Below are 17,859 nucleotides of genomic sequence, written 5' to 3'. Positions count from 1 at the left end.
TGATTCGTATGAAGGCGAGTCTTATATGAAAAGTTATCTAATCGAAAAGTTCTATCCAAAAATCAAGGTTAGATCAGCCCAGACCTACTGGTCTGTTACGGGTTCAGCTGATCAGAAAGTTTGGACAGAACAGTAAGTTTAAGGGAGTTCCGGTGGTTTTGGTGCTTGATGTTCATCATGGTTCTCATCCTTGATGCATATGGCTTCAAGTGTACAACTCATGGATGTGTTTACATCATTTTAACCAAATCTTGACCATCATAACCCACATGCAAGTTTATGTAAAGTCATTAAGTTAAATCATAAGTACTAACACTTGAATCCTTACTTTAGTGAAACCATAAGTTACAAAACTTTGATTATCAACTAGTAAAGTGTAATTAGAGTGCAAGAATGAAAGTGATAAACTAAATAAACAAGTACCAAGTTCATGAGTTCCATACCTTTAAAGATTCAAGCCTAGGTCTTGATCTTTAGAAAGTAAACTTTAAGTTTACTAACATGAATGCATGCATGATTTTTAGAACTTATGAACTTGAAATCTTTGAAACACTAGTTGTAGAACCATAAACTAGAGAGTTTAGATCCTTACATGTTCTTGAATAACAAGATAAATGAAGAATCAAACTAAAGAGTTTGATTCTTTGATACTAGTAAGAAATAACTAAGGTAACAAGTGAGTAAACAACAACTAACAACAACAATGAATTAAGTAACAATGAAGAACAAAAGATGATGATGATTTAGGGGGGTTTGGTTCGGTTTTTAGAGAGAAAGAGGAAGAGAAGAAGAGCCTTGTAACTTACAATGTTTAGAGAGAAAGAAGAGAAAAATGGAATGCAAGATTGAAGTGTGAGTTTGAATGAGGCATGCAAGAGATTATGTAGTCAAACTTGGAAACCAAAAACCCCCCTCCCCATGCTCTCTTGGCCGTGAACCTCCCACCAATGGGGGAGGGAGTTGCTCACTCAATGTGCATGCTTCTTTGACTAAGGGTGAATGGTTAAAGGGTAACTTTGTGGGGTAAGTGTGCAAGTAAGTGGTAAATAAGTTTCTTACCACATTTTTCATCTAGGTAACTCCTAAAGTGATACTTACATAAGTGTTGGGCTAATTAGGTCCATTTAAGTGTAGGGTGGGCTTATAAGTCCACAATCAAGAGTCCATAACATTTAACAAGCCCAAGTTCAAGTAATTCACAAATTAATCCATCTAAAGCCCAAGTAATTAACTAATAACTATAGTTAATCAAAATAATTAATAAAATTAATTATGAATGTAAATAATACTTGAAAATATTATTCGTGCAAGTTCCGGGTGTCGCAAGGGCGTTTCGGGCAATTAAAGTCAAGTTCGGGCAATCATGGCAACAAGTAAATGTAATAACATACATTCGTTTAATCACACGTATTAATAATAATTATTATTAATAAATAAAAGTTGGAAAATCCAGGGTCGTTACATTACCCACCTGTTAAAGAAAATTTCGTCCCGAAATTTTAAGCTGAAGGAGATGGAGGAGCTGGGAAAAGGTGAGGATACTTCTGTCTCATTTGATCCTCTCGTTCCCAAGTAAACTCAGGTCCTCGTTTGGCATTCCATCGAACTCGGACAATCGGAATCCTATTGTGTTTCAACTCCTTGACTTCACGTTCCATAATTTCAACAGGCTCTTCCACAAAGTGAAGTTTGTCGTCAATAGTAAGTTCCTCCAATGGTATGATCAGTTCAGGTGGAGCAAGACACTTCTTCAAGTTTGATACGTGGAAGGTAGGATGAACTGAGCTCAATTGTGCTGGAAGGTCAAGGCGATAAGCAACGGGTCCAACGCGCTCCAAAATTTCAAATGGACCAATGTACCGCGGGTTTAACTTTCCGCGCTTTCCAAAACGAATCACACCCTTCCAAGGTGCAACCTTTAACATAACGCGGTCACCAACGTTGAATTCAAAGTCTTTACGTTTACTATCAGCATAACTCTTTTGGCGATCACGAGCTACCTTGAGTCTGTTTTGAATTTGGGCAATCTTCTCTGATGTTTCGTGGACTATCTCGGGCCCGGTGAGTTGCACTTCACCTAGCTCGGCCCAACAAAGAGGAGAACGGCACTTGCGGCCATACAATGCTTCAAAAGGTGCAGCTTTAATGCTCGAGTGGTAACTGTTGTTGTAAGAGAATTCGGCGAGTGGCAAATGCCTTTCCCAGGCCTTTCCAAAATCAATAACACATGCACGTAGCATGTCCTCCAAGGTTTGAATTGTTCGTTCACTTTGCCCGTCAGTCTGAGGGTGATATGCAGTGCTCATGTCGAGACGAGTTCCCATGGCTTCTTGCAAAGAACGCCAAAATCTAGAAGCAAATCGAGGATCGCGATCGGAGATGATCGATAAGGGTATACCGTGTCGTGATACAACCTCTTTAATATAAAGTTGAGCAAGTCTCTCCATTGTATCGGTTTCTTTCATTGCTAAGAAATGTGCAGTCTTGGTAAGACGGTCAACAATAACCCAAATGGTATCGTATCCGCCCACTGTCTTTGGCAGTTTGGTGATAAAGTCCATAGTTATCATCTCCCACTTCCATTGTGGGATTTCCGGCTGTTGAAGTAACCCAGAAGGTTTTTGATGCTCGGCTTTAACCTTTGAGCAAGTCAAACACTTACTAACATAAGCTGCAACGTCTTTCTTGAGATTCGGCCACCAATATTGTTCTTTAATATCATGGTACATCTTGCCCGCTCCGGGATGAATCGAATATCTTGACTTGTGAGCTTCATCCAGTATGAGGCTCCGTAAGTCTCCATAGCGTGGTACCCAAATTCTTCCGGCATAACATCGGAGTCCGGATTCTCTAACCTCGAATTTAGAGGCGAGAATGTTCAAATATTCATATCGTAAGTGCTTCTCTATGAGAGCCTGTTCTTGGGCTGCTCGGATTTGGTTCTGGAGATTGGAATGAATCGTGATGTTCAATGCTCGAACGCGAAGAGGTGCCGACCTCTCCTTTCGGCTTAAGGCGTCAGCAACAACGTTGGCCTTACCCGGATGATAGCGAAGTTCACACTTGTAATCATTTAGCGTCTCAATCCACCTTCGTTGTCTCATATTCAAATGTTTCTGATCGAATATATGCTGGAGACTCTTGTGATCGGTGAAGATAGTGCATTTAGTTTCATAAAGGTAGTGCCTCCACAATTTGAGCGCGAAGACAACGGCTCCAAGTTCAAGATCGTGTGTAGTATAGTTTCGTTCGTGGATCTTAAGTTGACGAGAAGCATAGGCGATGACCTTCGTGCGTTGCATAAGAACACAACCATAACCAGTTTTCGAGGCGTCGCAGTAAACAACAAAATCGTCATTACCCTCAGGAAGTGATAGGATAGGCGCGGTGGTTAACTTCCATTTCAAGAATTGAAACGCTTTCTCTTGCTCGTCTCCCCAAACAAATTTCTTTCCTTTGTGAGTTAGTGCGGTTAGCGGACGTGAAATCAGAGAGAAACCTTCGATAAACCTTCGGTAATAACCGGCAAGGCCCAAAAATTGGCGGACGTGGGTCGGAGTAGTGGGGGTCTCCCACTTGCTGATAGCTTCGATCTTGGCGGGATCAACTTTGATGCCCTGGTCACTCACAACATGACCCAAAAACTGAACTTCCTTCAACCAGAATTCACACTTGGAAAACTTTGCGTAAAGTTGCTCACGTCTCAAAAGTTCAAGTACTAATCGGAGATGATGCTCGTGTTCTTCTTCGCTCTTAGAGTAGATGAGGATATCATCTATGAAGACTATAACAAATTTGTCCAAGTACGGCTTGCAAACACGATTCATAAGGTCCATAAATACAGCAGGTGCATTGGTCAGACCGAATGGCATTACAAGAAACTCATAATGTCCGTAGCGGGTTCTAAATGCAGTTTTCATCACGTCACTTTCCTTCACCCTCAACTGGTGATAGCCGGATCGTAAATCGATCTTTGAGTAAACACACGATCCTTGCAGTTGGTCAAAAAGATCGTCAATTCGTGGGAGAGGATATCGATTCTTGATTGTTAATTTGTTGAGCTCACGGTAGTCGATACACATTCGGAAAGATCCATCCTTCTTCTTTACAAACAACACAGGCGCGCCCCACGGCGAAGAACTCGGTTGAATAAACCCTCGATCAAGTAACTCTTGTAGCTGGCTTTGCAATTCTTGCATCTCGGAAGGTGCAAGTCTATAGGGTGCGCGAGCTACAGGTGCAGCTCCTGGCACTAAGTCGATTTGAAATTCTACTGCCCTCGGTGGCGGTAATCCAGGCAATTCTTCGGGAAAGACATCGGAGAACTCGTTCACAATACGCACATCTTCTACTTTCTTCTCCTCGGTTCCTACGGTTTTCACATGAGCTAGGACAGCAAATCGTCCCTTCTTCATGATCTTTTGCGCCTTCACGCAACTAATGAGGTTCAGTTGAGAGCTACATCTCTCCCCATAAATGATCAATGGCTCGTCATCTCCTTGCGGTATGCGGAGTGCTTTGTCTCCACAAATAATCTCGGCCCTTATCTTAGTTAGCCAGTCCATGCCAACAATAACATCAAAACTCCCCAACTTAATGGGTATCAAGTCTATCTCAAAGTCTACCCCGGCTATATTGATAATAGCCCCTCGGCCAATTTGGTCCACTTTTTCAAGTTTTCCGTTGGCTACCTCGACAAGCATACTTTCCTTTAAAGGAACTAACGACCAATCTAACTTATCACAAAAATGTCTACACACATAGCTCCTATCGGCACCAGTGTCAAATAGGACAGAAGCTAAAAGATTGTTGATTTTGAATATACCTGTCACCAAGTCGGGGTTGTCGCGTGCGTCCCTTGCATTAACATTGAAGGCTCTAGCACGTGGTGGTCCGCCATCCTTACGCTTTTCTGGGCACTCGTTCCTGAAATGGCCCGTCTTTCCACACTCATAACATTTCCTAGGCCCATTGTTGTTGGGGTTTGGCTTCACGTTCAAAGTAGTAATCTTGCAATCCTTTCCAACATGCCCGGTCCGTTGGCACTTCTCGCAAACAACATTACAATACCCGGTGTGGTGCTTGTAGCACCTCTTGCATTGTAGTAGGGTTCCCTTGTAGTTCGGGTTAGAGCTTGTGCCGGGGTTGGTGTTGTTGTTGTTTTGCCTGAAACCTTCATGTCGCTTTGCCGGGTTTTGATCATAGTTTCTACCTCGGTTGTTGTTGTTGTGGTTGTTGTCCCATTTCCTCTTCTCGCCACTACCAGTTTCAAACTTAGCCTTCTCCGGCTCGTCAAGGATGATTTGATTCAAGAGAGTATGCGCCATGCGCATTGCTTCGGGAACACTTGGTGGCTTGGATGAGGTAACATTGCCCTTGATGGACTTAGGAAGTCCCGAGAAGTATTTTTCCAAGCGCTTAAATTCGGGGGTGACCATGGTCGGGCACATAAGAGCCAACTCCAAAAACCTACGATTGTAACTGTTAAGGTCGTTCCCTACGGTCTTCAATTGCATAAATTCAATTTCCATCTTTTGGATTTCGGTCCTCGGACAGTATTCCTCGATCATAGCAGATTTAAATTCTTCCCAAGGCGTAGCATACGCCTCATCAATTCCTTGCGCTTGGGCCATGGTATTCCACCAGGTAAGCGCGCCATCGGAAAGCGTGCAAGATGCAAATTTCGTTTTGTTAGCCTCAGAGCAATTGCTAACCCTGAATACCGATTCTAACTTTTCGAACCATCTTGTGAGACCGACTGGTCCCTCAGTGCCACTGAAGTAGTGCGGCTTACAGCTTTGGAATTCCTTATATGTACACCCAATTTGGACGGGTGGAACAATCGGTGGTGGTGGTGGTGGAGCTTGGGGTTGCCTTTCAGCTAGAGCAGCAGCAACACGCTCGTTAATCATTTCTTCAATTTGTGCTGCGGTAGGGGTTGATCTCCCGTTGGCCATGATGTTCTAAACAAACATTTTGACTCAAGTCAAAATCCAGTATGCAAATAATAATAATATAGTGTATATCAATCAACATGAAAACAGCACAACACATGTTGATTAAGTAACGCAAGCAGATATAAGTACCACAAAACTATGATAATGTAAATAGAACACTTGTGCAAAAAGTAAACAACACAAATTTCCATTCATTAAAGATAATAAGTTCCATACATTACAATAAGTTCGTACGATACATAAGGGAAATATGAAATTCCAAAAGAGATTACAATACAGAATCTAATACAAAGTCCTACGGTGATGGTGGGTGCAAGATGTCCAAAACCTGAGCCAACTGCTCCTCAAGCTCAGTAACTCGGGCCTGAAGAATCTCAATCTCCCACCTCAGTCCCTCATTAGAGGAAGATGGTGGGGCAGGTGGTGCTGGCGGTGCAGGTGGTGCTGGTGGTGCTGAAGTAGATGGTCCGGCTCTGGGTGGAGATGGTAATATCAGTGGGTCAGCAGGGTACGGCACCAGCCGTTTACGAGCAGTAATCCTCCGACGCCGACCAAAAGCATCAGTGATAGTACGACCCGGAATAATGCCAGCGAAGCGATACCGCTTCTTCGGTGGGGTAGAGGGTGCCTGAATCGGTCTGTCAGCGGGATCCTCCTCATCACTGGAGTCATCAGATGTGGTGTCGTCTGAAGGAGCATCGGTGGAAGACCCGTCGTCTGAATCATGTGGTGGTGACACGGGTGGCTCAACTGGATATCCGAAGGCGGCCAACATCTGTCGGTGTCGGCCTGGCGTAATCACTGCTAGGTATCCGTCGGGAGTGCGTCGGCAGGGAGTGCGCCAGTGATTACGAAAAGGACCCTCCCCGAACTCCGCGGGGATCTCCATACCACCAATGCGAGCCAGTTGCCTCGGGGGTCTGGAAGAAGACGCTGGGGCAGGTGCACTAGAGCTAGCTCCGGAAGTGGAAGCGCCGGGATCGCCAGTGGGTGTCGGGGCCGGAATATCGGCAGCAGCAGCAGCAGCAGCAGGTATAGCAGTAGGTGGGACAACGGGGTCTGAACCTGTACTGCCCGGAATGCCAGCAGGTGGAACGTCCGACATCTGAACAAGGAAAAATAAATTTTTCCATGTCAGTAAGTCATAAAGCACGCAAATAATTGGCCAATAGTTTAAATCATGTATAACAGTAACTAGCATGGCAATAACAGCAAATCGTATGAAAGTAGCATGCAATCGAAAGCAAATAATAGCATGCAGTAGTGAAAACATGTAGTAACATACGGCATATAGCAGTAAAGGTAAGCAGCAACATGTAGTAAACATAGCGGAAACAAGTAAACTAGCAAGTTGTAGATTAGTACTATTAGTGAATCCTACTCGGGTCGGTCTTAGACTCACTAATGCATCCTAATTCCCTACAACCAACGCTCTGATACCAAATGTGACGCCCCGTACTAAATCATCATGTACGGACCATCATCAACAGGATCATTACAAGGTTAAGTACTATATGCGTTTTCAAAACAGAGTTTGCATTCATTAATAAAGGTGACGTCATAACATACGTCGAATGTTTTACAATCCAAAAGTAAGCTTCACTAAGTAGAAGCATTAAATAAGTGTACGTGACCACAAAGGTCGTTACATAACATAGTTTCAAAAGTAAATAAGTTTGAATGCAAGATAAGTAGTCATGCGATAACAACTCTAAGCAGCGGGTTCTACAGCACGACTAGTATGATAGCGGAAGCGACTTCAAGCACCTGAGAAATACACGCTTAAAAAGGTCAACACAAAGGTTGGTGAGCTATAGTTTAAGTATAACAGTAATGTAAGTAGGCCACGAGATTTCGGTGCTACAACGAGCGTTTCAAAAGTATGTAAAAGTATATGCTTAACCGCGGGCACCCGGTAACTAACTTAACGTTTATGTACCCCCTGAAAGTGCACTTGGCAAGTGCGTATAACCTCGAAGTATTAAACACTCGTTAAATGCTAGCGCGACTAGCCCGAGTGGGGATGTCAAACCCTATGGATCCATATCTAAGATTCGCGTTCACGATTCAAAAACCAATGATTAAACGTTACCGAGCTAAAGGGAATGTTTCTGCCGTTATATAACCCACACATATATAAAGTTTAAGTACTCGTGCCTATTATGTAAAACATAAAATGCGCATGTATTCTCAGTTCCCAAATAAGTTAAAGTAAAAAGGGAAAGCTATAACTCACAATGATAAGTAGCGGTAAAATTGTAGTAATGTAGAGTCGGGAAAGTGTGCAAGTAATCGGTCCAAAAGTCCTCAACCTAAGTCAAATAGTACTAAGTCAGTAGCTTGTCTTAAAAGGTTTATAAGTATGTAAATAAGGTCATAAGGGTCATCATCAATCATCATCAAACGAAAGGTATATGTGTGTTTTGTTCATAAAAGAAGTTTTAAAACAAAGGCTGACTTCGGTCAGTCACCACGGTCTCTATACCTACTGAAAAAAGGTGAGACCAGTGTCCATGGCTCCGTATATGAGTCGTTTAAGTGTGGTTAAAATTACAGAAGTTAACTCGTCTTCGTTGGACCGTGACAACGGTATAAGTGCGAGTAGGTCTGAAATTTCTGCACAACGTTAAATGGACATAGTGACGAACGGAGGGCCATAGTTCCTAGACCGTAACTCGTATTAAGACGAGTCCTAAACGAAAAATTATATACTCGAACAGAGATAACTGAATATCACAGTTACAGTAGCCCAGGTGTTCGGGTCTGACTCAGAAAACAGTAAACAGAAAACAGGAACTGGAAACAGAAAAGTAAATAGACCTAGTGACGATCGGAGGGCCATAGACTCTAAACCGTGATTCGTATGAAGGCGAGTCTTATATGAAAAGTTATCTAATCGAAAAGTTCTATCCAAAAATCAAGGTTAGATCAGCCCAGACCTACTGGTCTGTTACGGGTTCAGCTGATCAGAAAGTTTGGACAGAACAGTAAGTTTAAGGGAGTTCCGGTGGTTTTGGTGCTTGATGTTCATCATGGTTCTCATCCTTGATGCATATGGCTTCAAGTGTACAACTCATGGATGTGTTTACATCATTTTAACCAAATCTTGACCATCATAACCCACATGCAAGTTTATGTAAAGTCATTAAGTTAAATCATAAGTACTAACACTTGAATCCTTACTTTAGTGAAACCATAAGTTACAAAACTTTGATTATCAACTAGTAAAGTGTAATTAGAGTGCAAGAATGAAAGTGATAAACTAAATAAACAAGTACCAAGTTCATGAGTTCCATACCTTTAAAGATTCAAGCCTAGGTCTTGATCTTTAGAAAGTAAACTTTAAGTTTACTAACATGAATGCATGCATGATTTTTAGAACTTATGAACTTGAAATCTTTGAAACACTAGTTGTAGAACCATAAACTAGAGAGTTTAGATCCTTACATGTTCTTGAATAACAAGATAAATGAAGAATCAAACTAAAGAGTTTGATTCTTTGATACTAGTAAGAAATAACTAAGGTAACAAGTGAGTAAACAACAACTAACAACAACAATGAATTAAGTAACAATGAAGAACAAAAGATGATGATGATTTAGGGGGGTTTGGTTCGGTTTTTAGAGAGAAAGAGGAAGAGAAGAAGAGCCTTGTAACTTACAATGTTTAGAGAGAAAGAAGAGAAAAATGGAATGCAAGATTGAAGTGTGAGTTTGAATGAGGCATGCAAGAGATTATGTAGTCAAACTTGGAAACCAAAAACCCCCCTCCCCATGCTCTCTTGGCCGTGAACCTCCCACCAATGGGGGAGGGAGTTGCTCACTCAATGTGCATGCTTCTTTGACTAAGGGTGAATGGTTAAAGGGTAACTTTGTGGGGTAAGTGTGCAAGTAAGTGGTAAATAAGTTTCTTACCACATTTTTCATCTAGGTAACTCCTAAAGTGATACTTACATAAGTGTTGGGCTAATTAGGTCCATTTAAGTGTAGGGTGGGCTTATAAGTCCACAATCAAGAGTCCATAACATTTAACAAGCCCAAGTTCAAGTAATTCACAAATTAATCCATCTAAAGCCCAAGTAATTAACTAATAACTATAGTTAATCAAAATAATTAATAAAATTAATTATGAATGTAAATAATACTTGAAAATATTATTCGTGCAAGTTCCGGGTGTCGCAAGGGCGTTTCGGGCAATTAAAGTCAAGTTCGGGCAATCATGGCAACAAGTAAATGTAATAACATACATTCGTTTAATCACACGTATTAATAATAATTATTATTAATAAATAAAAGTTGGAAAATCCAGGGTCGTTACAAATTCACTCAACAATCTATCTCTCAATCTCTCTGTTTCTTTAATATATTTATATTATTATTATTATTATTATTATTATTATTATTATTATTAATATTATTATCATTATCATTATTATTAATCCTAATATTATTAGTAGTATTGGTATTAATATTATTAGTATTATACATAAAATACTACGACGAAGTCATGAGCGTGTAGTGACCCGGAAAATTTCGACTAATTTTGAACCAAACTCTCGATATAATTTAATATCTTTGACACGATAAGCAAAGTCTGTTAGGTTGAGTCTTAAAATTTTGAACTATTTTCATATATTCAATTGACATTCGACTGTTTTCGACGATTCACGAACAACTAATTTTAAATAGATACATGTATATTTAAATATATATATATATATATATATAATAATAATTTAAAATATTAATTGAAATAATATATGAGTTAATTGTTGGAAATAAATATGTAAAATAATATGCGATACAATGAAAACTATTATTACAAATGTATATATATATATATATGTATGTATATAAATATGTATATAAATACAATTTGTGAATATATAAAATAATATTAAATCTATTTATTTAAAAATATATAATATATATTTATGTGATAAAACTTGTTATTTAAAACTGATTATATTTAGAGAGAGAGTAAATGGAAAATGAATGATTTCGAGCTTAATTAGTAAACGTCGGTAACACTCGGTTGATGTTTTGTTAGTTTTAATATAGATATTGTACATGTCCATGAAGGATTGAAATAAAAGTTGGACTGTAAATTGATTACGAAGATTTTAAATTTGTCAAAAATATTCTTACCCTTTTAAGATTAAATATTAGCACTCCGTACATACAAATTGGAACAAAAAATAAATAATTATTGAACCTTTTTGATCAGGTTTCAAACAGTTAATGAGTGAAATAATTAAATATATTTAATCTAAAAGTTTGGGATTTTTAGGAACACTTTTATACGACAACTGTTTAGCAATGGACACGTTATAGTCATCCGTGTTAAAGTGTCGGCAACAATTATTTATGAATCATGATTTTCACACGTTTAGTTTTCTTTATTAATAAATATTACTATTACTACTTTAAAAAGAAGATAAGTATTCAATTTATACTGTTTCTGTTTGATCCATAATGGACACTTATTAAAATTTAGATTCCATCTAGCCAACTGTATAACTCTTATATGTACTATCTAATTTCTATATATAATCATATACATACATGGAACAAATTCATCTATCACTTCTCTTCTACATTTTGTGTCAACCGAAGCAACCATTCATACCACCCATCACGAACCACCACCGCTATCTTAACACCTCCGTAGAACTACACCTACACGACACCAAGAACTACATCACTTGAACCACCACCTTGATAAACCTTCACCCATTTGATCATCACCCTATTTAACCAAAAAAAACAATGATTGCTGTTATACATTTTCTTTCGGTTTAAACCTTCACCTCCATCGCCAACCCAACACCATCGTTACTCATCACCATTTTCGAACAAAACCACACGAACAGCCACCATAACATGCTGCTACTACACGATCTGTACCTGTATCTACAACCTTCACCAAAACAGCCATCTCCATCAAGCTAACATCATCACATTCGCCAACCCACACAAACTTAGTTTCTTTTTTTTCTTTTTTTTCGTTCCTACTACAACTGCCATTCCTTTTTTCTGTTTTTGTTTAATAATGATGATGATAATTTATAGTGATGTTGATTAAAGGTGATAAAGTGTACATGAATGGAACTAGTAGTGGGTGTATTTTTTTTCCTTGTTTTTGCCGACAATTACAATGTAACAACCCCACTTGTATTAAGTGGTGACCAAAGATCTCGATTAATATTGTTTTCGAGATAATCATACTCAATTACTTTGAAGTTTAATAGCCATATCATTAGTTCGTTATACACTTAAAAAAATGAATAAATAACCGGCCCAAAGATTCACTCGGGGTAACTATGGTTATTTGTCAAATTCTTGTTATTGCCCTATCGTGTTCTAGTATTCAGTGGACAACGAGCATATTCACGAAGTTTTGATTCACGGTTATAGATAAGATGATAAAAATTGGAAGATGAATGATGTGATTATATGATGATAATTATAATAATATTTGAAGAGAATGATGTGATGATGACGACTGGATGATGATCATGAAGATTATGAGGCGATGTTGATGATGATGATGGAAGTAAATCATGAAGTATTATAATGGGAAGTGATGATGATCCGTATAAAAAATAATAATAATGAGCAATGAACATAATAATATATGAAATGATAACGGATTGATGATAATAGCGAGTTGTTGGTGAGTCTGTTATGATGTTATATGATGATGTTCATAAAGATGATGAAACAGCAGGTTAAATTATTTAAGCGTGGGATTAATTCAAAAACAGTCAAATGGTTAAGGGAGTTATCGGGACGTCGCGGGTTCAAACCTGAACTTGGGCATTTTTTTTAAAAGGCTACTTCTTTGAGGTAGATATCTATATATTTATTTATTATTATTATTATCTTATTATTATTATCATTACTATTATTATTATTATTATTATTATTATTATTATTATTACAAATAAATACTTTCTATATAAAAAGATATATATTCATTTCATATATCATAACTAAATTAATATTACATACTAATTTTTAAATAAAATGTTATTATCTATAAAAATATAAAATAGTTTTAATTAATCTAGTTATTACTATCACATATAAATTTTCAAGATAACAAGTATATTAATATTAATAAATAAATTTGTTTGAATATTATTACATGTTTTAATATATATAACTGATATAGGTTCGTGAATCCGAGGCCAACCTTGCATTGTGTAGTATAGTCATATGTATTTTTACTACAAAATACAGTATGGTGAGTTTCATTATTCCCTTTTTATATACATTTTGGACTGAGAATACATGCAAATGCTTTATTAACTGTTTTACAATATTTATATGCGTGAGTTTCATTTGATTCCCTTTTACTCTTTATATTTTTGGGACTGAGAATACATGCGATGTTTTTACAACTGCTTTATTAAATGCTTTTGAAATATATTTTGAACTGCGAATACATGAAATGCTTTTATAAATGTTTGACGAGATAGATACAAACAAAACATTCCTCGAATGAATTATTATACAGACAGAAGTTCTGCGGATTATTATTGAATTATGTGGACATGATAATTGCCACCATTGAATTATGTGGACATGATAATTGCCACCATTGAATTATGTGGACATGATAATTGCCACCATTGAATTATGTGGACATGATAATTACCACCAATTGATGTGAATGTTATGTATCGAGGGAATGATTTTATACACAGGTTATGTGTATGTTATTTTGTGCACGAGATATGTGTACGGTTACTAAGATTTATGAAAATGGTTTCGTACACGAGAAAGATGTACTGTATTTAAAAGATATAGCATGTACATTACAGGTGGGTATAGGATTCGGGCCCATTTGTAACATGCAGGATTTAAATCTTGTGGTCTATCAAAATGATGAATTTTATTGTTTTATGATAAACCTATGAACTCACCAACCTTTTGGTTGACACTTTAAAGCATGTTTATTCTCATGTATGAAAGAAATCTTCCGCTGTGCATTTGCTCATTGTAAAGACATTATTTGGAGTCGATCATCGCAATGGAACCAGATGTTGGTGACTTCGTCCAGATGGATTAGGACGGGGTATGACATGTGGTATCAGAGAGTTGGTCTTAGCGAACCAGGTCTGCATTAGTGTGTCTAACTGATAAGTCGTTAGGATGCATTAGTGAGTCTGGACTTCGACCGTGTCTGCATGTCAAAAGTTTTGCTTATCATTTCGTGTCAAAAATTACCTGCTTATCATTCTTAGAGAATCACTTGCTTATCATCCTTAGTCTAGACACATCCTATTGCATTGATTGCATGATTAAGTGTATAGACAAAATTCATATCTTAGCGTATCTGTTATTGTGAACTTTGCCTGAAAGTTTCTGTAGATTCCTTTGTAACTTATGGGATTTTAGTATTATATGTGCATATATAAATTATATATTACAGGGAACTAATCTACATCCTATAATCTATTTCTTATCGAAAATTCTTCATCTGATCGTACGAGATGAATCCCTCAACCAGTTCGAGTCCTCAGATTCCGATAGCAATTCCGATAGTTATTCCGACAGCTATTCTGACATGGATATTCACCTAAGCTCCGAAAGCAGTGTCACTAGAATGAATCAATCAATCAGCCATCCCCAATTCATCTGATGGGTTCGTAGTTGACTTAATCAATGGAGACGCGAAGAAGGCGATCCCTTCCACCAACCGAATTTACCTCTTGACGATGAACCTAAAGCACTTACCGGCGAACCTATCTGTAATACCATTTTCTCGCTCATTTCCAGAGTATCTCGTCATGATTATATTCTATCCACAATTCTAAACCTTATTCATCCGCTCGTTCCGACCGACAATCATCCCGGAATAATAGAAGAAGTCAACGAACTTCACGCTCGAGTAATCAATTTGGAAAATATAGTACAAAACTTACTAGCTTCAGCAACAACACACGCCTCAACATTGCAATCTATACCTCGATCATAATCTTCGTTTTACATCTTCTTCATCTGTTATCTTCGTTCTATATGATGTTCTACATCATTTATCTTCGTTCGACATGGAGATTATGTAATCTCTAATATTTTAGAGATTATATACTCTTGTTCTAACGGTAAATCAAATGAGATTAATATTATATTAACTCATTAAATCCATGATTACATCTGAAGAAAATATATATGTATATATATTTTCATAAGGATTGTAATTAAAAATTCTTTTGTACAAACTGTTAATCGTGAAAATATTTTAACGGGTAGGTAATACCCGATAGATATTTAGATTTCACATTAATAAGTTACACTCTACATCCTTCGAATTTGATTCAACAGTCATTTACTATCCTACTTACATTCACCGATATACGAATCCGTTCACCACAGAATAATCATTTTTATTCAATTTCATATTTTGAATTTGACTTATCAGAATCCAACAAGTGGCATAATGAAGAAAACATTGGACAAAATAAAATTTGTTAGAAACAAACAAATTAACTATGAGAAGAATTTTGTTAAGAATCCACGCTAACTGTTCCTAGCTAACTTGTTACATTTTATTTATCACAATTTAATTATCGCAATTTACATTCTCGCAATTTTATTTATCGTCATTTAATTTCTGTTATTTATTTTACGCACTTTAAATATCGGGACACGTATACAAGGTTTTGACATATCATATCAACGCATATATATATATTATTTGGAATAACCATAGACACTCTATATGCGGTAATGCGGGAGTTAGCTATACAGGGTTGAGGTTGATTCTACAATCATATATATACTTTGAGTTGTGATCGAGTCTGAGACATGTACACGGGTCACGATATGTATTAATTAATTCGAATATAATATATTAAACTATATATGAATTATTAAACTGCTAACTGTGGACTAATAACATTGGACAATTAAAATGAATTAAAATATTGATTATAACATATGAAACTAAACATCTCTTCAAGTTTGCCACTTGATTCCATCTTAAACCTCATTTGTATCCTGATGATTACAGTCTGCGTTCAAACCTTTCATGATTCTTGAAAACACCTCAATCGAGAGGATGAACCAACCGAACTTCATCTACGAAAGAAAAGATTGATACATATAGTTATGCACCTGAAAAACACTCGAAACCTAAGTAAACGTTTAACACGTATATGTGCTAGCTCCTTTGGCATTGTTATTACAGAAAATAACATTGCAATTCTTTTTCACAATAGTCAGTTTTGTCACAGCTCCAGCAAGTCAACTTCGGCTTTTCATTTGAAACAATCTTATTATAACCTTGATATATATGCTTGATCTTTTATTGTTACCGGAGAACCTATATTATATTCCCCCATATTACCAGCAGATGTACAAGTAACCTCGTTGCTCCTTGGTTTAAATCTCTCTGACAAATCACTATATTTATCTATTGAAGTCTTATCATGAACTCATCGGCATCTTGTAACGATAATTACCATACCAAATACTGGGAGGCATCAATCGATAATCTCGAATTCCTCAGCGATTCTACGACAACAATTATATATATATATATATGTGTGTGTGTGTGTATATATATATATATATATATATATTCTATCTCCTGGATTTACAAAACTTTAATTCTGAATTTCTGAAAAGCGCTTTAGTCTATGAATCAGTTTTCTGAGTTTTGAAAAAGCTGATGAAATCTTTAGCGAATACTTTGCTCCTTACTCTAAATCCTTGCGGACGAATTTCTTCATCATTTTCTGATCTTAAATATTTTAAATTCTAAAGATATCATCGTATCTTTCATTATAAATATCTTAGATATTTCTAAAGATACCTTCATAAATATCTTTATTCGAAATTATCTATCTCTTCGTGCTATCCGTGTTACGTCATAAAGGAAACTATCTTAGTTTCTATATTTCTTTAAAATTCGAGTTTGAATTATGAATGGTTTCTGGAGAAGTGTTGGGAATTGAAGCATGAGTTAGTATGATATAATGACGTCAGGCCAACGTGGTTATATTACAGTAAGTCATGCTGAATTTCTAATGGAACGTGATGATGGTTCACAGATCTTACCCTCATCATGTGCCATGATACATAACTCTTTCATTCTACTTAACCTCTAAACATATCAAGAGATTATTTTCTTGATAGTTCTATCCTTACCGTGATTCCAGCAGTTTGCTAATTAATCATGATATTACATTTTCTTTCTGATTAGAAGATTTCTTTAAATTTCTTGAATTCCAGAAATCCACCGTGACTACGAATCTTTAATTTCCTCATTTCACTCTTTTGTGACAGATTCACTTTTACTCTTCGAGTAATCGAATTGTTTTATCGATATTACTCAATGATGATAAAACTCTATTTATCAACTCATATTCGTCATGAAAACATTCTTATTGTTAGCCATGACGACCTCAATCAAATTTCGGGACGAAATTTCTTTAACGGGTAGGTACTGTAGTGACCCGAAAAATTTCGACTAATTTTGAACCAAACTCTCGATACAATTTAATATCTTTGACACGATAAGCAACGTCTGTTAGGTTGATTCGTAAAATTTTGAACTATTTTCATATATTCAATTGACCTTCGACTGTTCTCGACGATTCACGAACAACTAATTGTAAATAGATACATGTATATATATATATATATATATATATATATATATATATATATATATATATATATATATATATATATATATATATATAATAATAATAATTTGAAATATTAATTGAAATAATATATGAGTTAATTGTTGGAAATAAATATGTAAAATAATATGCGATACAATGAAAACTATTATTACAAATGTATATATATATATGTATGTATATAAATATGTATATAAATACTATTTGTAAATATATAAAATAATATTAAATCTATTTATTTAA

This window comes from Rutidosis leptorrhynchoides, chromosome 4 (assembly GCF_046630445.1).
Source record: "Rutidosis leptorrhynchoides isolate AG116_Rl617_1_P2 chromosome 4, CSIRO_AGI_Rlap_v1, whole genome shotgun sequence".
NCBI lineage: Eukaryota > Viridiplantae > Streptophyta > Magnoliopsida > Asterales > Asteraceae > Rutidosis > Rutidosis leptorrhynchoides.
The sequence above is the reverse complement of the archived record's forward strand: the minus strand, read 5'-3'. Positions refer to the sequence as shown.